This window comes from Schistocerca piceifrons, chromosome 1, assembly GCF_021461385.2.
Source record: "Schistocerca piceifrons isolate TAMUIC-IGC-003096 chromosome 1, iqSchPice1.1, whole genome shotgun sequence".
Classification (NCBI taxonomy): domain Eukaryota; kingdom Metazoa; phylum Arthropoda; class Insecta; order Orthoptera; family Acrididae; genus Schistocerca; species Schistocerca piceifrons.
In genome coordinates, this window is record NC_060138.1 from 436,225,879 (window position 1) to 436,251,230 (window position 25,352).

The window sequence follows — 25,352 nt, forward strand, 5'->3', positions numbered from 1 at the left end:
ATATATATTGCGAGGCTACAGTGAAGATCTCTAGCTTTTTAAATAAGTGTCTGCAGGATGATCTTGGATGAGCTCCAGCAATTATTCTGATTACACGCTTTTGAGCAATGAACACTCTTTTACTTAATGATGAGTTACCCCAGAAAATGATGCCATACGAAAGCAGAGAATGAAAATAAGACTGGGGAGCTAATTTACTGAGATGTATATCGTAAAAATTGGCGATGACCCTAATAGCATTAGTACCTGAACTCAAACGTTTCAGCAGATCCTCTGTGTGTTTTTTTCCAGTTCAACCCCTCATCAATGCATACACCTAGAAATTTTGAATATTCTACCTTAGCTACCGATTTCTGATCGAAGTCTATAGTTATTAATGGTGTCATTCCATTTAATGTGTGGAACTGTATATACTGTGTTTTGTCAAAGTTTAATGAGCGCCCAATTGCAAAGAACCACTTACTGATTTTCTGAAAAACATCGTTTACAATTTCACCAGTTAATTCTTGTCTGTTGGGTGTCATAGTGATACTTATATCATCAGAAAAAAGTACTAGCTTTGCATCTTCGTAAATATAGAATGGCAAGTGATTAATATATATTAAGAACAGCAGAGGACCCAAGAGGTGGTGAATCCTAGGTAAATGTATTAAACAATTATTTACAACCGGGTGGCTGTGTTATTTCTCCATTAAAACCTATATACGGTTGTTGAAAGAGAACTAGCGGAAGGTATGTCAGAGGAAAAGTTGACCATTCCAGGTGCTCTTGGCAAGAACAAGAGGGTGATCCGACTGAATTCTTCACTCTAAAAATACCATCCGAGTTTTGAAACTTTGCGTTTTAGGTAATAAACCTCTTGTCTCATATTCAACAAAGAGAAATCACTCAGTGACACTCCTGACCACAATGCCTGATACGGATGATATCGACCCCAAATCTGGAAATTAAATCATCATTACTGACAGCAATCGCACGGAAGGAGGAGAGGATACTGTGGGCCAAACAGAAGCAGTATATTCTGTTTCCGGAATTACGAGATGAACTATGATGTTATTTCATACTATTCTAAACAGAAATGCGACAAACTGACAAATCTTACATTCGTGTTATAAACTAGAAATAACCGTCATAAATCAACATATTCTTTTGGAGAATTTAGGGCGAGCATCTTAGATTAGTAATAAAAATGGTTCGAAACTCGCCACCGCTTAAATTTGGATTAATAATCAGCATTGGCGGCCGAAAACTTCCGGCATAATAAGTCACCCTCATTCTGCCAACGGACATGTCAAAGAGGGCGGAGGAGTGGACATGGGTACAGGGCACTTTTTTGTCCTTCGGGTGGGAAAATGTCCCAAAAGCCAGCATCTGTGGCCGAGCGGTTCTAGGAGCTTCAGTCCGGAACCGCGCTGCTGCTACGGTCGCAGGTTCGAATCCTGCCTCGGTCGTGGATATGTGTGTTAGGTTGGTTGGTTGGTTTGGGGAAGGAGACCAGACAGCGAGGTCATCGGTCTCATCGGATTAGGGAAGGACGGGGAAGGAAGTCGGCCGTGCCCTGTGAAAGGAACCATCCCGGCATTTGCCTGGAGTGATTTAGGGAAATCACGGAAAACCTAAATCAGGATGGCCGGACGCGGGATTGAACCGTCGTCCTCCCGAATGCGATTCCAATGTCTAACCACTGCGCCACCTCGCTCGGTCTATGTGTGTTAGGTTAGCTAGGTTCTAAGTCTAGGGAAATGATGACCTCAGATGTTAAGGCCCATATTGCTTAGAGTAATTTGAAACTTTTTTTTTTTTGTCCCTAAAGGATGAAGAATCAGCACTCATCAACCGCAGAAGAATGCATAACGCAATGGAAACTACTGCATTAAGGACACATAATGAGTATTCACGGGAAGACATGTGTCCTGTAACTGGAAAAGTGTCATGATGATCTCTCCATCTCTCCATTGGGAAAAGATTTCGGAATATCTCCCGTTCGGGTACGGGAGGAGACCGCCTAGGGGACGTGATCATGAGATTAAAGACTCAATAACCAACGAAAGGATAACGTTCTACGACTAGGGGCGTGGAATTTTATAAGCTTGAAAGTGGTAGGAAAGCTAGAAATCCGAAAAAAGGGGGTCGGGGGGGGGGGGGGGTCAAGAGGTCAAGTGGACAGAAGACAACGATTTCTGGTCAGATGAGTCTATGGTAACATCAACAGCAGCAGACAGAGGTGTAACGGGAGTAGGATTCGTTATGAATAGGAAGACAGGGCGCAGAGTGTGTTACTGTGATCAGTTCAACGATAGGTTGCTTCTTATCAGACTCGACAGCTAACCAACATCGAAAACGCTAGATGAAAACTTATGGTGGATAGGAATGCGATAGTAGGGGAAAGAGTAGAAGAAAATGTTACAGTAGAATATGGGCTTGGGACAATAAATGACACAGGATGAAGACTAATTGAGTTCGGTAATAAATTCCAGCTAGTAATAGCGAATACTGTTCAAGATTCAAAGGAGGAGGAGGTATACTTGTAAATGGCCGCGGAATGAAATAAATAGCCAGTGCACGTAAGCTAAGACGAAATGGCTGCATGAAAAATGTGAAAACATCGAAAAAAAATTGATTATCGGAAGGACTGACTCATCATATAGTAAAGTTAAAGCAAACTTCAGTTGAAATTAATAGCAAGGGTGGTAACACTAACAGTGCAACACTGAAGGACTCTATGAGTGGGAAGATTTGTCTGGTGTGATAGAAGTAGAAACAGGTTTGGATTTAGAGGAGCTAGGGGATCCAGTATTAGAATCAGAACTTAAAAGAGCTTTGGAGGACTTAAGATGGAATAAGGCAGAATGGGTAGATAAAACTCCATCAGAATTTCTAAAACCAGAGGGGGAGGCGTGTAGAATGCATGGGTCTGGCTACATCACATCTGATTTTCGGAATAACATCCTCCACACAATTCCGAAGACGGCAAGAGCTGATAACTGCGAGAATTATTGCTCAATAAGCTTAACAGCTCCTGCATTCAAGTTGCTGACAATAATAGTTTACAGAAGAATGGAAAAGAAAATTGAGGATGTTTGTCATGACTATCAGTTTGGCCTTATTAAAGGTAAAAGACTATAGAGGCAATTCTGACGTTGCGGTTGGAAATAGAAGAATGACTAAAGAAAAATCTAGACACGTTCATAGGATTTGTCGACCTGGTTAAAGCGCTCGAGAAATGTAAAATGATTGAGGATGTGCGAAATTCTGAGAAAAATAGAAGCAGTCTATAGGGAGAGACGGGTAATATACAATATGTAGGGGGGATAATAAGAGTATTCGATCAAGAACGAAGTGCACGGATTAAAAATGGTGTAAGGCAAGGCTACGGTCTTTCGCCCTACTGTTGAATCTGTACAACGAAGAAGCAACGACGGAAATAAAAGAAAGAATAAGGAGTGGAATTAAAATTCTAGGTGAAAGGATATCACAGATACGATTCGCTGATGATATTGCTATCCTGAGTGAAAGTAAAGAAAAATTACATGATAAGCTGAATGGAATGAACAATGTATACAGTACAGAATACATACTGAGAGTAAAACGAAGAAAGTCGAGATTAATGAGAATAAGCAGAAATCTGATCAGCGAGAAACTTGACGCCAAGACTGATAGTCACGAGGGAGATGAATTTTACAACCTAGGCAGAATATAACCAGTGGTGGACGACGCAAGGGATACATTCCTGGCCAAGAGAATTTACTAGTGACAACAAACATAGACCTTAATATGTGGAAACATTTTCTGAGAATGTACGTTTGGAGCACAGCATTGTATGATAGTCAAACATGGACTGCGGGAAAAGTTGAACAGAGGAGAATCGAATGACTAGAGATGCGGCGCTACTGACGGAAGTTGAAAATTACGTTGATTTATAAAGTGCGGAATGAGGACATTCTGGGCAGAATCTGAGAGGAAAGGAATATGTGGAAAACACAGACAAGGAGGAAAGACAGGATGATAGTACGTCTGTTAAGGCATCAGGGAATGACTTCCATGGAAATAGAGGGAGCTGTGGAGGGCGAAGAACTGTAGAGGGAGGGAGAGTTTGAAATACATCCAGCAAACAATTGAGGACGTAGGTTGCAAGTGCTACTCTAAGATGAAGAGTTTGGCACAGGAGAGAAATTCGTGGCGGACCACATGAAACCAGTCAGAAGACTGATGACTCAAAAAAAAAAGAGGCGTTTACATTTATGAATGGACACTTAAAAACTGATCTAAAATCAGTTCACTGCCAGTCGATGTTCTGGAGATTCCAAAACAAGAAATTCCTTTCAGAAGGAGATATTGATATCGCAGGGCTATCAGAGAAGAAGAAGAAAGGGCGTTGTCACATGTGTGGAAGGGAAAAAGCCAATTCCACTATGAAAGTTTATGTGAAGTGCAGTAAGTGCATCTGATTACAGAGCCTACGTGCGTTACATGTCATCAAGAGGAGACTGGTTGATAAAAATTTTACTATAATTTAGCATAGCTATTGTAGCATACATACGTGTTCAAGTCGGTGTTAGGCACAAAACGTAATCAGATACCGTACTGAATGCTTTCTCAGAACTTTCCTTTGAACAATTAGTTCAGAACCAGACTAGAAGTGTAAATGGTTGCAAAAACATAATTGACCTCTTAGAAAAAAATAATGCTGATCAGATGGCGAACGTCAATAAAGGTACAGGATTAGTGATCACAAATTTTTTGTAACTAGACGAAATACCGCAACATCTAAACACATTAAAAATAACCGCAAAATACTTCTATTAAAACGAAATATTTTGCTAACGGTTTCCTAAGGGGCAATCTTTATCCTCTCCATTCTGACTGTGTAACGTATACTAGATTTGGTTTAGAGTCAAAGAAAATGAGAGTTGTATACCAAATAAAATAGTATGAGGTGGCACTGATCTTCCATGGCACAGAAAACAAGTTAGAACACTGTTGCAGAAGACACGAAAACATCATGCCAAATTTAAAAGAACTCAAAACCTCTAAGATTGGCGAAAGTTTAATGAAGCTCTAAATGTAGCACGAACTTCAATGCGAGATGCTTTAATAGCTTCCACAACGAAACTCTGTCTCGAAATCTGGCAGAAACCTAAAGCGATTCTGGTCATGTATAAAGTATCTACAGAAGAATGCTGAAGATTAGATCGGTAGATCACATAACTAATGAGGAGGTATTGAATAGAATTGGGGAGAAGAGGAGCTTGTGGCACAACTTGACTAGAAGAAGGGATCGGTTGGTAGGACATGTTCTGAGACATCGAGGGATCACCAATTTAGTATTGGAGGGCAGCGTGGAGGGTAAAAATCGTAGAGGGAGACCAAAAGATGAATACACTAAGCAGATTAAGAAGGATGTAGGCTGCAGTAGGTACTGGGAGATGAAGAAGCTTGCACAGGATAGAGTAGCATGGAGAGCTGCATCAAACCAGTCTCAGGACTGAAGACCACAACAACAACCAGTGGCAAGACGCAGTCAATACCTTCGCAGCTCATAACAATGACGATATAATTAATAACAGTGGCAATAAGAAAAGTTACTTCCGAAATTCTTTCACAAGAGTAGACGGAGTAAATGTTGAATATTTCGGATCAAGAACAACTGACAACATGAGTACCCTAGTAGCAGATATCTTCGGTGCAGCAACGCAGCTTAGAACAGTTAATAAAGGCAAGACCTCTGGTCCAGGTTGTATACCAGATAGGTTCCTTTTAGAGCATGCTCATACAATAGCTCCATTCTTAACAATGCACAATCTAACACCTGAAGAAAGATCCGTACCCAAAGACTGCAAATCTTTCCAAGTAACGCCAATATCCACGAAAGGAAATAGGAGTAACACGCTGAATTACCGACCCGTATCACTAATGTTACTTTGCAGCAGGATTCTGGAACATACAGTGAGGTGACGAAAGTCATGGGAAACCTCCTAATACTTTACTCGGCCACCTTTTGCCCGGCGTCAACACGTCTTTGGAAGTCCCTTGCAGAAATGTTGACCCATACTGCCTGTATAGCCGTCCATAACTGCGAAAGTGTTGCCGGTGCTGGATGTTGTAGGAGAGTTGACCTCTCGATAATGTCCCATAAATGTTTGATGGGATTCATGACGGGTAAACTGGGTGGCCAACTCATTATTTAGAACTGTGCAGACTTCTGTGCAAACCAATCGCGAATAATTGTGGCCCGGTGACATGATATCATGGTTTGGGAACCCTAAGTCCATGAATGGGTGCAAATGGTTTTGAGGTAGCCGAACGTAAACATTTTCAGTCAATGATCGGTTGATTTGGACCTTTGAACGCAGTCCATTCAATGTAAACACAGCACACACCATTATGGGGCCACCGCCAGCTTGGCCTGGGCCTTGTTGACAACTTAGGTCCATGGCTTCTTGGGGTCTGCACCACACTCGAACCCTACTATCAACTCGCACCAACTGAAATCGGGATTCATCTGACAAGGCTACGGTTTTTCAGTCGTCTAGAGTCCGACAACAAACCGGTATGGTCAATATTCGAGGAGAGTCGCTGCAGGTATGTCGTGCTGTTAGCAAAGGTACTTGCAACTGTCATCTGCTGACATAGTCCAGTAACACTATATTTCGCCTCTCTGTCATAACGGGTACATTCGTCGTACGTCCCACATTGATTTCTGTGGTTATATCACGCTATAGTGCTTGTCTGTTAGCGTTGAGAACCCTACGCAAAAGCCGCAGCGAACCAGAGACTTGCAGAACGCATAGAAAGTGCAACATGTTTACTAAAGTAGCTGCCTACTCTACGCTCGTCCGTCAGATAGTGGAATATTGCTGCGTGCCAAGAGATCCGTGCCAGGCAGGATAGAGAGAGGCCATAATAGAAGTTCAAAGAACGGCAGCTCGTTTTTTGTCACCGCAAAATAGGGGGGAGAATGTCACAGATATGATACAGGAATTGATGTGGCTATAATTAAAACAAAAGCTTTTTGTCTACGACAGGAGCTTCGCTTGAAAGTCCCATCAAAGTTTTCGTCTCAGAGTGTGAAAACAGTTTGTTCGCGCCCATCTACATAGGGAGGAAAGGTCATCACAATAAAATAAGAGAAATCAGAGCTCCTACGGAAAAAATTAAGTCCTCGTTTCCCCTTGCGCTGCCAGAGGATGAAATTGTCAGGATGTAGCTTGAACGTGGTTCGATGAACCCTCTGCCAGGCACTTACTTGTGAACTGCAGGCACTCATGTGGCTGTAGAAACACGGAAACCTCATCACCTATTTTGATATGCACCACTTACGCATTCTTTCCAAGTTTCTCTCATCAGTTGGAGAATTACTGGTTACGAAACGTACGAGTATCGTTGTTGGGTGGCGTGTATTTATCTGCGGCGTATTAGTTGAACTTTATGTTGTTTGCTGCCCTCTTATAATGCCATATCATCGACCTGAGTAAGGTCGTTTGTAACGCCCAAAATACGGATAAAATATCTTGTGCAGCATTCAAAATCTCTCTTGATAACTTTATTACAGAAACTATATTTAGTACGTAATGGATGTAACAGTGCATTTATTTGTGAGCTGATTGCAATCTCAATGTAAATATTCTACATTACTGGGTAGTCTCCAATGGAACTTTGTTTAAATGCATCGATAGCAACTACGAAACGGCAGAAGATGTGATGTCGTTTATCTTTGCATAGGGAGAGAGACTGTCGCGCTGCGAGCAGAGAGAACACAGTAGTTTGAGTCTTGAAAGAGTGCGGAAGCCTTCGTTGGGCCTTCGCGCAGAGTCGGTGTCAAGTTCCGCTCGCGGCAATGCAGGTGCACCAACTTCATTAACCAGCGAATATTGAAAGCACGATCGGAGTGGACAGGCGGAGGAAGCTGCAATTGTAACTATTGCGTGTCACATATTTATGCATGGCTCTGGAGACGATTCATGATTCTCAACCAGCAACAGCAGCAGAAGCAACTCAGCATTTTCGTCAGCTACGTTCTTCGTCGTGCACACAGCTACAGCATCCTAAAACTGTTAACTGGCAGACTATAATTAATATTGTACAGGCATTACCCAGTGGCATTTCTTTAACAAAATTTAGTAACTAAATTTCTTGACTAATAACCTGCAACAGTTCAAACGTGCAGGAAACCTGTGTTGTCGTTGTCCTCAGACGTTATTACCAAGCGGAGTCCCCTTCCTTTCCATGCAATCAGCGAGTATCGTAAGAATTTGAAAATTGACTAATTATTTACTGTCAGTTTTGTATGTTTGTTAATAACCAGTTTCCGTCTAAATTTTGCTGCCTCAGTAACTGTTCATCCATGTATTTCATAACAGAGGCTTACCTAATATCCGGTTATGAGCATTACCTTCTCTCACTAACGCAAACTCTCCCACTGGCAAAACTAGTAGCTAAAGATACAGCACAGATTAATAGTGCGCAATTTCACTTATGCTATATTTAGCTTGGTGAGTGATTTATGTTGACTTCATACGAATTTTACTGCTATTATCTTAAAAGTATATCAGTTGCTCATTTCCTTAAAGTATATTCAATTAAATCTTTCAGTAATTAAAAGTAAATTGCTTATCTTTTTCCAGACGCTTCACTCTGAGCTTATTGAAAGTCGTTTTTCACTTAAAATTTCAGTTACAGTCAGTCAATTATTTAACTAGCAACTTCATTTAACTCTATCAACATGTAGTATTTCAGAATAAGTAACTGCAAACTAAATGCTTCCTCATTCATTTACCTTCTCAACAGTCGTGTTGTGGAAAAGCGTGACAACCTTCCATTGCCAAGCCGTTGATTACTTGTTTAGTTTTCTTTCCGTTGCCTTTCTTAGGATTTTGGATATTCACTGGCATAATGCACAGTCGACCACTGAATTATCCTGTTTTGTATTAAATATTACGTAGTACCCATTTACCACTGTGTTGTTCGTGAGCGATTGCACTAAATTCCAACCATTTAAAACTCATTAGCAGTATTTAGATTGCGTTTAATAATAGATTATTCCTTCAGAAGGGTTTGTTGTATGCTTTCCTCCTACTAAATGATATTAATTTCCCGATAACAATAGTCTTAGTCATAGTACAATTTCATTACGCATGCACGATGACGGACATTTATATCGCCATCCAACAGGCCGATTGGTAATGAGGAGGTTACACCATGGCTCGTTCAGAAGTGAATTATTTCCAGCCTGGGACTGGCATGTCAATTCTTACACTTCCTATAACACCCTTAAACAAGTCAATCACCCTTTTGACGTTACCGACGTTTGATGGTCTAAATTACGGAGGAGGGAGGGGGGGGGGGGGGGGGGGAAGAGATGTGTGTTCTCTTATGCCGCATCTCTGTATTCGTCTTCTGCTGTTTTCATGATAAACCACTTACTCTTTTATGGTAAAATTTTGTGAACCGTGGTAATCCTCTTCAAACTCCTTATTAAGGAAACTAAAATTTGTTTTTCTGCGAAATTCCTCTTTCACCTCTGCGTCGAAATTTTTTTAGCTTCATTGGCGATCTTTGTTAGTACATTCTCTGGAATTGCTCATTGTATCTTCCCCTAACTTCATCTAAATTTTAGTGCATGCTACCTGTCAGAAACTCTTTCCGACTATCCTCATATCTGTTATTGTTTATGTTTTGTATTGTTTGATGTCCTTTAAAAATTTGATTTCTCCTCTCGTATATTTCTTTCACTCTTATTAAAATTTCATGATTGAATTTCGTGTAGCAAATAAGCAACTTACATACAGTGTATTAAATATTTCCCGTTTATATTTGTGCTTGAAGTTTTGGCTTCTTTTGTTACACATAGAGTGAAAGGGCTATTCAGTATATTCTTCATCAGCATCATTATCATACTCACAGTACATTCGTAACGAAGGCAAAAATGAATAATGAGTATTAATTTTAGTGCGACTGTGATTTAAGCCTACGTGAGATGTAGTTTAACAATGCGAACCTCTATTTTCATGTGGGGTAAATTGCTGCAAAATATGTTTCATAAAGGTACTGTATCGCTTCATAAGTGAAAGTAGCTTTATAACGGCGAGAATAGGTCATCAGTACAAACAAGATCAAAATCATGTGCCAGTTGTAAAATTCCCATTGGATGTAGTACCTTCAATACAAGAAGAAAGTAATCTGGGACACATACTCAATATTTTCCTGGTACATCTATTTATTGATGCCAAATACGCTAGTTTTCAATCACCGTCCTTCTAAATAACCGTGCTGTCATGTATACATTTGAGTGAATGTATCTTCGTTCAATTATAATTTGACAACGGATCTGAAATACACTCCTGGAAATGGAAAAAAGAACACATTGACACCGGTGTGTCAGACCCACCATACTTGCTCCGGACACTCCGAGAGGGCTGTACAAGCAATGATCAGACGCACGGCACAGCGGACACACCAGGAACCGCGGTGTTGGCCGTCGAATGGCGCTAGCTGCACAGCATTTGTGCACCGCCGCCGTCAGTGTCAGCCAGTTTGCCGTGGCATACGGAGCTCCATCGCAGTCTTTAACACTGGTAGCATGCCGCGACAGCGTGGACGTGAACCGTATGTGCAGTTGACGGACTTTGAGCGAGGGCGTATAGTGGGCATGCGGGAGGCCGGGTGGACGTACCGCCGAATTGCTCAACACGTGGGACGTGAGGTCTCCACAGTACATCGATGTTGTCGCCAGTGGTCGGCGGAAGGTGCACGTGCCCGTCGACCTGGGACCGGACCGCAGCGACGCACGGATGCACGCCAAGACCGTAGGATCCTACACAGTGCCGTAGGGGACCGCACCGCCACTTCCGAGCAAATTAGGGACACTGTTGCTCCTGGGGTATCGGCGAGGACCATTCGCAACCGTCTCCATGAAGCTGGGCTACGGTCCCGCACACCGTTAGGCCGTCTTCCGCTCACGCCCCAACATCGTGCAGCCCGCCTCCAGTGGTGTCGCGACAGGCGTGAATGGAGGGACGAATGGAGACGTGTCGTCTTCAGCGATGAGAGTCGCTTCTGCCTTGGTGCCAATGATGGTCGTATGCGTGTTTGGCGCCGTGCAGGTGAGCGCCACAATCAGGACTGCATACGACCGAGGCACACAGGGCCAACACCCGGCATCATGGTGTGGGGAGCGATCTCCTACACTGGCCGTACACCACTGGTGATCGTCGAGGGGACACTGAATAGTGCACGGTACATCCAAACCGTCATCGAACCCATCGTTCTACCATTCCTAGACCGGCAAGGGAACTTGCTGTTCCAACAGGACAATGCACGTCCGCATGTATCACGTGCCACCCAACGTGCTCTAGAAGGTGTAAGTCAACTACCCTGGCCAGCAAGATCTCCGGATCTCTCCCCCATTGAGCATGTTTGGGACTGGATGAAGCGTCGTCTCACGCGGTCTGCACGTCCAGCACGAACGCTGGTCCAACTGAGGCGCCAGGTGGAAATGGCATGGCAAGCCGTTCCACAGGACTACATCCAGCATCTCTACGATCGTCTCCATGGGAGAATAGCAGCCTGCATTGCTGCGAAAGGTGGATATACACTGTACTAGTGCCGACATTGTGCATGCTCTGTTGCCTGTGTCTATGTGCCTGTGGTTCTGTCAGTGTGATCATATGATGTATCTGACCCCAGGAATGTGTCAATAAAGTTTCCCCTTCCTGGGACAATGAATTCACGGTGTTCTTATTTCAATTTCCAGGAGTGTAATATTGTCAAATGCTTCCTCTGGCACTGTGAAAATTTAATACGTTCTTATTGTTTTCCTTTCCAATAAGCAGACTGAAACGGTATTTGCCTTAGACGTAAAATAACATTTTGAGGAAATCAACTTGTTGTTGTAAAATTTGCAAATGGTTCAAATGGCTCTGAGCACTACGGGACTTAACTTCTGAGGTCATCAGTCCCCTAGAACTTAGAACTTCTTAAACCTAACTAACCTAAGGACACCACACACATCCACGCCCGAGGCATTATTCGAACCTGCGACCGTATCGGTCGCGCGGTTCCAGATGTAGCGCCTAGAACCGCTCGGCCAATTCGGCCGGCTGAAATTTAGATAATATGCTTCTAATTTAATTGTATTATTAAAAACTCTAGGGTACAGTTTGTAAAAACGATCAAGCAAAATTCTTCTTCGAAATTCAGCAGATGAAGTTTCACCGCAACGCGTTTAAATCGATATGACCGCGATCTTTCCCTAATATTTTGGTGTAATTCTTCTGCTAGTTGAGTGCTAAAAATGCAGACGTAATAAGGTAGTACAAATCGCTAGCTTCCTCATTCCAGACGTCCCTTTACTGAGATGATGGAAGGCCGTGCGGCGGAGACACATGGAAAATGTGTTTGCGGGGATGCGGTCGGCCGCGACATATCATGAACCCGGGGCCGGCGGTTAGGGTCCGTAATCTGGAGTTAGCAGTTAACTAACATCGTTACCAGCAACCGGCCGCCTCCGTAACTCAGTTAACGGCTGTTTACGAACGGCCGCCGCCGCCAGCTCATCACGGCGGCCGCGTCGCGACTCCGGACCGACGGTGGCGCCGTTCCTCTGGTGGCGGCAAGCCGAACCACGCCGCTGCTGCAGCTCCGCCCAAACTTCACGTTGTCGTATTCAGTTTCTTGCAGACAAAACAGTCTTTATTCCGGGACGGGAAACTTGCTGGCTAGCGCATCTGTAATTCGACCCCTGGTGCCATCTGCAGGCAATGTTCTGTTTCCAGACTGGATTTTCATAATTAATAACGAAAAGTGACAAGTTTGAAAGACTAAGGTAATGTATTCAAAAACGTCAAGCAAAGGAGCCGTTTGTGAAGTATTTGCAAGTATGCGGTTACTGTAACTGACTGCAGTATGAAATATCGTCCTAGTTATAACAAATATATGGCAAGAGTACACCTTTCAATTAAATTCCCGTCTAATTGAGGTTCCAATAATTTTTACCCGTGTCCTACAGCAACACGAAATACAATACTCGTTCAGCACGGTATATTTTACAATTTACTGAACGCTCACAGCTGTTACGATGAGTCTCCTGCCCAAATTTTAACTTTTCTTATACTTTGGCCGTTTCAGTCGAGTTTCAAAATCATGTCTACCACGTAAAAATGTAAGTGTATCGAAGTTTTAAGTCCAGAACTTCATTGGTTTTTGAGTTCTGAATTTTTATTGTGAGTGTAATGGTAATTTTGAAAACCAGCTCTTCGTACGCAGACCCCAATACTCACATTACAGGTTTTTTAGGTATATTCACAAGAAGATATCCCATCGAACATAGGCCGGTGTGAGGTGGAGCGTACACTATTAAGTTAAGTAGTGGTTTTGACTTCCTTCTCTTTTTCGTTTAAAAATGTATAGCTGTGGTGTTCTTTTAATCATTGACAAAGGTCTTCTTGGGAACTTGTGGGTTTTATTGTTGTTCTGAAGAAGGTGTAGTTATCCACGCCGAAACCTGGGTTAACACTAGGTGCTTCTTCGCAATCGAGGCGGGTTTTTAGTTTTTTAACATATTCACAAGACGTTATCCAATAGTTCTAAGCAGTCATTTTACGAGAGATATTATTAATTTACTTTCAGTATTGTCTTCAAGTTAAGATTTTCTTTAAATTTGGTAAGAATATAGAGAAACTGCATTTTTGATAAAATGAATGCATAGAATTATACAGATACCTGAAGACTACTTCCTACAAAAATGTCATAAAAGTTGGTTGATGTTTACGACGGAAAAACTTTGCACTGAACTTAGAAAATGTAAATTTACGGCAAAATTGACTTTAAAATTTTTTTTTAACTTTCTGTCGGGCGCGGCTGTTCAAATTGATACACCTCGAAGTTTACTGAAAATTATTTGTCAACGAGTGGCAGCACTGACGCCTACTCGCTTGTAGCTAGCCTTTTCCGAACGCTTGTCATTGTTGTGTGCTTCAGTGTCGATACGACCGCTCTGTTGTCGATATATGTGCTGATTGATCAGTTTGATAAACTGCCCCCGTTCGTGTTGCATTTCAACAATTCGTTTCTTTGGTTATCAACGTAACTTAGTAAGTAGTACAATGTTAGTACACAATGTGTAATGCACTTATTTCCTTTTTGGACCGTTTAATCGTCAGTTAAAAATGTTTGAGTATCAGGTATCAAATTGATACACTGCGCCTGACTGCGTTGTTTTGTAGGATTTTTATCATTTTAGGTGTGAGACACTTGATCATGGCGCCGAAATACAAAAAATGTTGTTCGAAGAGGATAATGATGAAGTTCAAGAGGATTTTGAAGATGAAGTAGACACAGATTGTGATGACGCAGTTGAAGTTCGGCAGGAAGATTGAGAAACAGAGGAAAACGACAGTAAAAACGACGAGGAAGTACTTGAAGAAAGCCTGCATTATTATACTGGAAGGGACAAAGAGACAAAATGGAATATAGTTCCACCATCGCAGAGAGTACATTTCAGGGCCCACAATGTTATTCGAAAGTTACCTGGTCCTATAGGTGTGGTGAAAGCATTGAGAACGCCTTTGGAATGTTGGAATTGCCTCATAGATGACGACATTTTGTCGATTATAGTTCTGTATACCAATCAGTATATTGAGAGCAACAAAGCTTCTTTTCAGCGAGAGAGAGAGACGTAAAACTATTGATATTATTGAATTAAAAGCTTTCATTGGTATTCTGTTTTTGACTGGTGTTAACAAAAGTAACAGACAAAGCTTAGAAGATTTGGGGGAAGTGATGTGTATGGAATTGAAAAATTTTGTGTCGTTATGAACATAAAACGTTTCAAATTCATCATTGACAATCGTGTGACTCGCGATGAAAGGAGAAAATTTGACAAGATAACAGCGATTCGGGAAATATTTTCTCTGTTTGTACAAAATTGCCAGAAATCGTGCACTCTCAGAGAAAACGTTGCAGTAGATGAGAAACTTGAAGGATTACGTCGAAGGTGCAATTTTCGCCAATACATACCTAGCAAACCAAACAAATATGGAATTAAGATATATGCTCTTGTGAATTCCCAAGTATTTTATCTCTATAATCTGGAAATATGCACTGGGCTGCAGCCAGATGGGTTGTACCACGTTAGCAATAAACCTTCAGACGTTGTTCTGCGACTATGTGAACCAATTTATCAGTCTGGTCGAAATGTGACAGCAGGCAATTGGTTTACTAGTATTGGTTTGAAAGAAGAGCTAAGAAGATAAAATCTTTCTTTTGTTGGGACGATGAAGAAAAAAAAGCATGAGATTCCTCTGGAGTTTGCTACCAGTAAAGGCAGGGCTGCCATATTTCACTTTTTGGCTTCAAGAAAGGCTGTACTCTAGTTTCCTACGTTCCTAAAAAGGGAAAGTGTGTTATCTTGGCATCAAGTTTGTATGAAGATAATTCAGTAGATGCTGACACTGGAGATAAACAGAAGCCATCCACTGTAACATTTTACAATAGCACCAAAGGTGGAGTCGACACTAAAGATAAGTTGACCGCTTCATACAGTTTAGCAAGAAATGTGTTGTTGGCCCATGGTCATATTTTTTGTAATGATCAATATGATGGAATCAATTCACAAGTAATTTACTATGGCAACAACGAGAATTTTACCCGAAGAAAAGGATTCCTGAAGCAACTCTCACATGCGTTAGTTCTACCTCACTCGGTTCGTAGATGCTTGGACACCTCAGGAATTCACAGAGATCTTCAACTGCGGCTACAACAATATAGGCCAACGTGTGAAGAAGCAGAAGACACAAGCAGAAACGAAGAACAAGTGACTGGGATCAAGAGGAAAAGGTGTAATACCTGCACAGAAAAAAAACTAACAAAATATTGTTGCAAAATGTGTCAGAAGCTGATCTGTTTGATACACATTGAACCTTTTTGCTCTGAATGCGGAAAAATTCCGCATTTGGTACCACACTCAAATAATGAAGATGAAACATGAGTTGTAATATCATTGTTGTTCTGCTTCAGTGTCATAATAGCCTTTCTGTAAAGATAATTGTCATTTGTAATCTGTTTCATTAGTGAAATATAATAAAGAAGCAAATGAAAAAAGCGACGTTTTTATCATTTGTTACTAAAGCCCAACATTGACGATAAGAAACCTGAATGGTGAATATTTCTAGTACAGTTGTGCTCGTATGTCATGTTTGTCTTTCTTTATATATATTTGGCACTTATAATATGTTTTGTGAACAGAATTTAATAAATGATCACGTGAATAAACGGTGTGATCAATTTGATACACCGCGCCCGATCTCGCTGCGACAAACACCGCGCCCGACAGAAGGTTAAACACTGGATGCCACTACAAGACACTTACGCACTACAGTTCATCAGCACCATTTATTTGCTCTTCTTGCTCTTCTCTTCTTCTTCTTCTTCTTCTCGTTATTTCAAGATCAGAGTAGCATTTTTCTTTAATTATCCTTCACCTGGCACCAAATTGTGGAGTTCTTGATCCGTTTTTCATCTCTAGATAAACTGATCTTATTCTGGGAGGATGATAAAGATATTCTGGGTTCCTGCTTTCTTCAGTCTTCCAACATCCCATATTTAATTGGTAAACAGCTTCTACAAGACCCAAGATTACCTTTCATCTTTCCTTTTTTTTCTTTGGGCATTTGGACTAAATCACTCTTCGGAAACTTTCGTTTACACTGACTGTTATTCCATCACTGCATCTTGGCATCAGTGCATCAGATGCTAATCTCTGATCGGTGCTATATTGTCAACTATATTAGTGGTCAGTGTGCCGTAGCCCGTCGCGCAGTCCGTATTTCAGATACCTCTCAGAGCTACTTATCATACACCTATAGCCAAATCGTTTTGGGATCTAAAATTAAGCACTAACAAAGATGCAGAATAGCTACAAATATTTTAAAATTACTTGGAAGTTTTAGGGTGGAGACTCCCCTTTAAAGAGTTGTTGTAAGCGTCGGCCTCGCAATTGGCTGTATTACGTGCGAATTCTTTCTGCCACCCGCCGGTCATCTTCTAACTCGCGATAAGAGTATCATTCGTGCTCCAGTGTTTGAACTGTGTTTACAAGAGTGTTGTACGCTACGTATCTGAAATGTACCCAGATTAAAAAAATCCAGAGGTCGCTTGACATTAGAGATGAAGATACGACCTTAGTGTACCTGTTTATGTTACCTGTCTTATTTGAGCAGGAAAATGTGCCACAGCCCTTTCGTGAGTGTACGTTGGGTGAATTGTGAGCCCAAGTACTTCTGGACGTAATGGAAAAATTTGTTTCAACCATGTTTTTGCTAACTAGGACACAAATTCATACTGAAATCAGTGCTGCTCGTAACCAAATATTTGCACATTTTTCGCTGTTAGCTGAATTCTGGACCCGCGTTTAATGGAACGTTCTTGCTTCGTTTTTGCTTGTACACGGTCCAGCCACTTCGAGAGTATGTGAGGCGTGTGTGTCTGTGGGGTGGATACTCTGCAGTCGTTGCCGTAATGCGTGATCTTTGGCTGATGGGAAAGGGTGGAACAGATCCCGAACGGCTTAGATTGTAAAATGTTCGCGTGCCGCCGTAATGAAAGTATACAGTACGTTCCATTTTTAAAAAAAATCTTTATTCAAAACAGCAATTGATACTTGATCAACTCACTACCTAACTACATTATCAGGTCCTAACTCTTTATTTACATTACAATTACTGCAGCTACATTATTTACTAACGGTTGTGTTTTTATTGCTGTTACTATTCCACAATGGGCGTCTGTAGGTTGTGCTATTGTTGTTGATTCTGCATCTTACTTGGACTTACTAAATTATCTACAAGGTTAATTCATTGACGTCTCTTTCTATTTGTTAACTACGTTGTGCAATACCTAAATTAATCTACTCTACCTGCAGCGTTCCAGGTGTGTCAGTATGATGTACAAACCTACATTGTCGGCTGTGTCCACCAAGCTAATCCCAGTGGGCAAGACCCTGGAATCGCGCTGACCAAAGATCTTGAATTCACTACAGTTCTGTACTGAATCTAACCTAATTCTTATTACTGCTGACATGTTTGGCGCTCTGTCAAGATCGGTTGGTTAAGTAACCTCTCCCAAATCCGAGACTTGGCATATCCCAGCAGTGAGGTGGCTGGCAAAGTCGGAACAGGATGGGTGCAATGAGTCTTGGTTGGCCTGCTGTACTAAGTTTGGTTGTTATTTTGCATTTCCTTGGGGTTCTACTTGAGATTTCATTTGAAAGTTGATTTTGAATGTGGAATGTGTCCTGTGGCCTGAGCAAATGGTGCGTGTCGGAATTGGGTTATTGTTGCCTTAGTTGTTATGCAACGTCTTCGAAAAGCGGGCACTCGTACACCACATGGTCTGGAGTGCCATGCATGGCGCCGCAGTCACACGCAGGCGTAGCCGTCTTCCCGAACCGGCATAGGTATGTCGCATACGGTCCACGTCCAGTAAGAAAGTGCGGCAGTCCTCTGGTTGGTTTAAAATACCTGAGCTGTCGGCGCCTCTTGATATTCGGAAGCAAGTCATATATTCTGTCCCCAGTTTCATCACCATCCCACTGCTCGTGCCATAATTCCTCCCCCCTTCTTTTGATTTCGGCTTCATCCCACAATGGTGTACTGTCAGTCTGCCAGCAGCCTCTCAAAAAGTTTCCCCAGCAGATCCAGCAAGCAGATGAGACTATGCGGTTTTACCTATTTCATCTGTCTGGACTGTTCTTAATTATCACCACGCTCGCCTTTTTCCATATCAAGGAGAATTTCTTGAGCCTTAAACATTCACTATACGACTTAGTGAGAGACGCCACCACCTGCAGGGCGAGGAATTGCACCACTACCGTTGTAATGCCCTCTGGGCCAGGAGCTTGGCCTTTATTAGGGTTTTAATTTGGGCAGTTACTTCCTCTTCCGAGAAGGGATACACCAAGCTGTTATTCACGTATTCTTGCTGATTCTCCATCCTAATTTGGCGGTGCTCATTTGAGTCATCCTCTTCGTTGTCGTCAGGCAGCAGGTTCCGGAAGAGGACCTCGGCTGTCTCCCGCCAAGTTCCGTCATCAGGTCCCAATCCCTGACCGTAGACCACACCATTGACGATCTTGTTTACTCCCATACCAGCTTGTACGTGACGCACCATGGATCGGTGGCCAATTGGCTTTGTACATACCTCTCTGACCTCCGTAACCTGACTGCATGTAGCTCCTTTTGAAACAGTTCTCTCGCTTCTCGATATACGTGCAACCAGCGTTGCTCTTCCTCCCGGACGACACTCCGCGGTAGTAGCTCCTCCCCCTCCATACAGACTAGCGCATCTGCCCTAGTTCAGCTGACCACGGAGATGGAGAAGCCGCAACGGCTCTCCTCCTGGTTGGTACGGCTACCTTCACCGCCCTGGTAACTGCTCTCACCAGTTCCTCGGCATTCTCCTCTACGTTTTCGTCTCCCTCCGCCAATTTCGGTATGTCGTACTCCCTCGACAGGCGGTCCCAGTTAGTTCTGTTGTAGTTAATCTGTATATGCCACCCCATGTCCCTGTGTCACTCCTTATCACGCGATGAAAATTTTATTGTATTATGTCGCTGGTGATAATTGTATACCAGACAATCCAGTCCTTTACTTTGTACACGATGTTTGACATTACTAACGTCAAGCCCTATCCACTAGTTTTGGTGGTGGGGGGTATTCCTTTGTCTATTGGCGACCATAAGTTGTAGTGTCATCGTTGTCTCCTCCGCTTTTTCTCCTCTTTGGTCCCGATTGCCACTGAGCCATAGGGGGGACTTGGCATGTATGCTAGCCATCACAGCGAATCTACGCCCCAGCTACGCCGTGGCTACTTGAAGTAGTTTATCTAAAAAACTCATCAATTTCTATCCCGTACTGATAGTTCATGTTGATGAGGTATAATACTCCAACAAGAGACTGAAGTTCCAGAACGTTGCAGTTGTCATTGGAAAACCGTGATAGGACCGTGACTCTCGGCGCTTTATTTATGAAAATTGCTGCTTTGGCTGTCACAACTTTTCCTTACATGATGGTGGGCCTCACTCCTGTAACAAGACGGCTTTCGTTCGTAGTATTTGTGTATATGACCCAGATCGCCACAATTGTGGCTTCGGGGAACTACCAGATAACCTCTCACATTTATGGCGTAAAAGTCCATTTAGAGTTTGTCCATAGTGCTCAGTTTGCGCCACATTTTCCCAGAAACCTCGACAGAGTGATGTACAACGTCCCGCTTCCGCGGCCTAGTATTGAAGTGCAACTTGAACTCGTTTTTAAATATTTCTTTATTCATGTCGTCAAAATTGTGTTGTCATATTGTTTCGCATATTTTATTTTCTGCCAATGGAACTGGTCCGTCATACAATATCACCAACCCTTTCCGCTCCTTAGGTGGCTCACACTTTATTGCTTTATTTAATTTTTAGATATTTAGAATTTTGTTTTTGTCTTCTTCCGTGGCGACGTCGACAATGACCACGTCTTTAGTTGACTTTACTTTGTTAATCCTAATTTTAAGATTTCCTGCACTTTCTTTACATCCTGACGGAGCGGGGGTCTTAAAAAGACTACCTTGACCAGCCTTTGCGATACTTTTGCAATAGTTTCTTTAGTTGTTAGGGACTTGGGTGCTGCTTGTGAGGCCACTCAGGCCCACGTTTTCACCGACTGCTTGTCCAGCCGGTCATTTTCTTCTTCCAGTTCCTCAACTCGCCCCTCGAGCATTGCACTTGCAATGCCCCAAGCGGCGAGTTCGTTTGTAATTACCAGTACTGCTGCTTGGCTGATCTTACCATTTCCCAAGTTCGAAACGAGAATCTGACATTCTGTCGTGTTTCTCGAAGATACTTTCTCCGGTCTGTCCCAGGCCCTCTTCTGAGGTAGAACAGTTAGCGTAGAAGCCTTCGAAGGAGCTCTCGTGCCACTCGTCTCTTGGTCTGCCGTAATGGGTTTTTAGACGAGTGAAGAGGTGGGAGCCCGACTCTTGGCCCGGTGCAGCTCAGTTGGCAAGGCGATGTGTGTGTGTGTGGGGGGGGGGGGGGGGCTGCTGCAGTTCGCCCACCGACCTCACCCTTAGGCCAAGGGCACTCCAGAGCTTCCGGGTTCAGCACGCCGTCGCCAACATACTGGTCCTCCTCGACGGCCCCGTCACCGACGATTTCACTCGTCACTCCTCGGCAAGTATACGCCGCACTCTGGAGAGGTGGATGCATCCTTCGCCTTCGCAGCCTACTAGCTCGATCTTCCAACTCTCGGCCGAGGGCCCTCTCCCACTCAACCAGTCATTCAGCAGTCTGGACCCGGCTAACATGGCCCAGGCGATGTCACCAGTCCCTGGGCTTAGTCGAAAACTCTCCGGTTACAAACCGTAGCGCCTAGAACAGCTCCGGCCGGCTGAGGAGTAGCACTTCTGGACGAACGATGTCCGTGATGTACTGGTGCTCCACCATACTTCCCTCACTATCTATTAGTCATGACGTGGAGGCATGGAAGAACAGGAGAACACAGCGTGACCCCATTCGTCAGCAGTCCATGCTTCTCGGACACAACTCAAACCCCAGCCGTTTGTGTTGAGGTTCAAATGGCTCTGAGCACTATGGGACTTAACATCTGAGGTCATCAGTCCCCTATAACTTAGAACTACTTAAACCTAACTAACCTCAGGACATCACACACATCCATGCCCGAGGCAGGATTCGAACCTGCGAGCGTAGCGGTCACGTGGCTCCAGGCTGTAGCGCGTAGAACCTCTCGGCCACTTCGGCCGGCTTTGTGTTGAGGTGTTACCGGCAGTGTACGCATGAGACGGTAATTCCACAGTGCAGCTGCTGCTGGTCTCCGTCCAATGGTGCTGAATGAAACATAATGATACAGATGTCGTCACTTATTCTCGGATTACGTGCACATGTGCAAAGGAGTTAAGATCCGCTTGGACCACGGGACGACAGACGTTGTCGAGTGGAAACTTCACCACGAGAATGCCAGCCCTCATTTCACATGGCGCCCAAAAATCTGGGTACTCCACGACTGGACCAGCCAGATAACTGAAGACTCATTTACATACATCCCCCATCGCCCCACCCCTTACCCTCGGACTAATGCGCGTACTTATACAAAGTATAACCGACATGTTACCATGTCTTCTAGGTGCTTAATTTCATTAAACAGGCAATTTCAATTGTTCTTAGTTTTATCTGTATTAGTATCTGCCAGGATGGGACCCGTGGTCTCAGGATGGCGTCTTTGATTAGTAATCAAATCGTCCTCTGTCCCGGGTTCGAATCCAGACACTGCTTAAATCTTGATTAATAATCAGCATTGGCGGTCGAAGACTTCCGGCATAAGAAGTCTGCCAGGAAGTTTCATATCAACGCACACTCCGCTGCAGAGTGAAAATCTCATTCTGGAAACATCCCCCAGGCTGTGGCTAAGCCATGTCTCCGCAATATCCTTTCTTTCAGGAGTGCTAGTTCTGCAAGGTTCGCAGGAGAGCTTCTGTAAAGTTTGGAAGGTAGGAGACGAAGTACTGGCAGATGTAAGGCTGTGAGTACCGGGCGTGAGTCGTGCTTCGGTAGCTCAGTTGGTAGAGCACTTGCCCGCGAAAGGCAAAGGTCCCGAGTTCGAGTCTCGGTCGGGCACACAGTTTTAATCTACAGGAAGTTTCATATCAGCGCACACTCCGCTGCAGAGCGAAAATCTCATTCTGGAAACATCCCCCAGGCTGTGGCTAAGCCATGTCCCCGCTATATCCTTTCTTTCAGGAGTGCTAGTTCTGCAAGGTTCGCAGGAGTGCTTCTGTAAAGTTTGGAAGGTAGGAGACGAGGTACCGGCAGAAGTAAAGCTGTGAGTACTAGGCGTGAGTCGTGCTTCGGTAGCTCAGTTGGTAGAGCACTTGCCCTCGAAAGGCAAAGGTCCCGAGTTCGAGTCTCGGTCGGGCACACAGTTTTAATCTGGCAAGAAAATTCATATCAGCGCACACTCCGCTGCAGAGTGAAAATCTCATTCTGGAAACATCCTCCAGGCTGTGGCTAAGCCATGTCCCCGCAATATCCTTTCTATCAGGAGTGCTAGTTCTGCAAGGTTCGCAGGAGAGCTTCTGTAAATTTTGGAAGGTAGGAGACGAGGTACCGGCAGAAGTAAAGCTTTGAGTACTAGGCGTGAGTCGTGCTTCGGTAGCTCAGTTGGTAGAGCACTTGCCCTCGAAAGGCAAAGGTCCCGAGTTCGAGTCTCGGTCGGGCACACAGTTTTAATCTGCCAAGAAGTTTCATATCAGCGCACACCCCGCTGCAGAGTGAAAATCTCATTCTGGAAACATCCTCTAGGCTGTGGCTAAGCCATGTCTCCGCTATATCCTTTCTATCAGGAGTGCTAGTTCTGCAAGGTTCGCAGGAGAGCTTCTGTAAAGTTTGGAAGGTAGGAGACGAGGTACCGGCAGAAGTAAAGCTGTGAGTACTAGGCGTGAGTCATGCTTCGGTAGCTCAGTTGGTAGAGCACTTGCCCTCGAAAGGCAAAGGTCCCGAGTTCGAGTCTCGTTCGGGCACACAGTTTTAATCTGCCAAGAAGTTTCATATCAGCGCACACTCCGCTGCAGAGTGAAAATCTCATTCTGGAAACATCCTCCAGGCTGTGGCTAAGCCATGTCTCCGCAATATCCTTTCTATCAGGAGTGCTAGTTCTGCAAGGTTCGCAGGAGAGCTTCTGTAAAGTTTGGAAGGTAGGAGACGAGGTACTGGCAGAAGTAAAGCTGTGAGTACCGGGCGTGAGTCGTGCTTCGGCTGCTCAGTTGGTAGAGCACTTGCCCGCGAAAGGTAAAGGTTCCGATTTCGAGTCTCGGTCGAGCACACAGTTTTAATCTGCCAGGAAGTTTCAGACAAGAACGAAGCTCAGGGATTAAAAAGGGTGTAAGAAGCAGGTGTAGTCTCCCCCCCTACTGTTCAATCTGTACGTCGAAGAGGCAGAGATAGAAATAAAAGAAAGGTTCAGGATTGGAATTATAATTCAAATTGAGAGGCTATCAATGATACAATTCTCTGATGACATTGCTGTCCTGAGTGAAATTGAAGAAGAATTACACGATATGCTGAATGGAATGTAAAATCTAGCCAAGACATGGCTACTAGTGTCAAACATAGCTCTTAATTTGAGATAGAAATATCTGATATTGTATGTTTGGTGCAAGCATTATATGGTAGCGAAACATGGTCAGTGGGAAAACAGGAACAGAAGAGAAGCTAAGTATTTGAGGTGTGGTGCTATGGTCGAATGTTGAAAATTAGTTGCACTAATTAGGCGAGGAACGAGGAGGTTCTGCGCAGAGTCGGAAGAATGGAATATGTGGAAAGCACTTACAATGAGAAGGAGCACCTTGATAGGACATATATTAAGACATCAGGGAACGGCTTCTTTGGTACTAGAGTGAGATGCAGAGAGCAAACCTGTAGAGGTAGACAGATTGGGATATATGCAGCAGATAATTGAGGACGTAGGGTCCAAGTGCAACTCTGAGATGAAGAGGTTGGCAAAGGTGATGAATTCGTGGTGGGCCGCTTCAAACCAGTCAGAAAGCTGATGATAAGAAACAAACTCTGCCAGTAGTACAATTTGGAAGAGTCCTCGTCATTAATGCGACTTGTAGCCCGTCTCCGACTACCTCTTATTCATCGCGTATGAATTTCGGCGATGTTGCGGATACTTTGTATTGCAGCTTCTGCTTGTATGACTGTTCGTTAGATGACTTGGTAATTACTTTCGGAAAAGACTTTTTCAGCTAACGATGTGTCCCGCAGTCAGTAGGTTATCTGTGTCATTACCTGATTAAAGTCAGGACATGAATAGGGCTGGACCTTCTTCCCGCTAAGTACTTCAAAGAATCTCCAATTCTCTGACAGGTTTACAATGCACACCACTATTCCCTTGCTCTCTTCAGGAAATTTCGGCATTACATACATGTAACGATTTGCTGTTTCCCGAATGATCTTTTAGTCACACCATGGTGGTCCAGACATTTAGCAAGACCTTGCCTTGGAGTGTACATTCGTTTATAATGCTGTCATTTCTATTTATACTTCTCTGTGTCTTACCTGCTACCCTTCTCAGTATTTTCGTTTCTGCTGTTTTCTGAAGTCTTCTTTTTTTTAAATGTTTGAGGTATTGTCTCAGATATGTATGTCATAATAAGTCTCACTCTTGTTTTGTACATTCTTTCATCTGTATCATTTCCGGTATGTTTGTTTTTCAAGTTTTATCATGTAAATACCCCGCCTCTTAGTTCGCTTTTGTTACATGCCATCTGATCTCATTTTCGACATTTCCACTTCTGAA

At 43.4% G+C, this 25,352-nt stretch overlaps 3 non-coding genes across 3 annotated transcripts; all 3 read left to right on the forward strand.

The window, feature by feature from the left end:
* The first annotated feature begins 22,895 nt into the window (after positions 1–22,895).
* Trnas-cga lies at positions 22,896–22,970 on the forward strand. The gene has a single exon. It is a non-coding gene; the product is annotated as a tRNA-Ser (tRNA).
* A 226-nt stretch (positions 22,971–23,196) lies between these two features.
* On the forward strand, positions 23,197–23,271 carry Trnas-cga. Its single transcript has one exon. It is a non-coding gene; the product is annotated as a tRNA-Ser (tRNA).
* Positions 23,272–23,497: 226 nt separating this feature from the next.
* On the forward strand, positions 23,498–23,572 carry Trnas-cga. The gene has a single exon. It is a non-coding gene; the product is annotated as a tRNA-Ser (tRNA).
* The last annotated feature ends 1,780 nt before the right edge of the window (positions 23,573–25,352 follow it).